The sequence below is a fragment of the Mytilus galloprovincialis genome, chromosome 1, assembly GCF_965363235.1.
Source record: "Mytilus galloprovincialis chromosome 1, xbMytGall1.hap1.1, whole genome shotgun sequence".
Classification (NCBI taxonomy): Eukaryota; Metazoa; Mollusca; class Bivalvia; order Mytilida; family Mytilidae; genus Mytilus; species Mytilus galloprovincialis.
Genome location: NC_134838.1, coordinates 35,747,920 through 35,748,316, shown reverse-complemented (window position 1 = coordinate 35,748,316; position 397 = coordinate 35,747,920).

Below are 397 nucleotides of genomic sequence, written 5' to 3'. Positions count from 1 at the left end.
TTGTTATTTTTTTCTTTTCGATATGAATTGCTTGCACTGTGGTACTTTCTTCAAATATCAACATAAAAAAATGCAATGGACGAAGAATTGATCACAATAGAAAGCAGACAGTCAACAGAACACAAAGATAAGATGTATGATAGAATGCATTGACGGACAAGCGAAAGCCAAAATGCAAACAAAAAGGCAGAATAAAGATTCGAACGGAGTATAAAAGATCAGAGAATGTGTCAAAAAGACAACAACTCGAATAAAGAGCAGACAACATCTCAAGATCAATGAATCTTCAACGCACCGAGTAAATTTGTGAATATTTATCTCATCCCAAGTTATATGATGTGTCAATATTGAAAATCAACTACCTTAAAATATTTCTTTAAATAAGAATGAATATAAG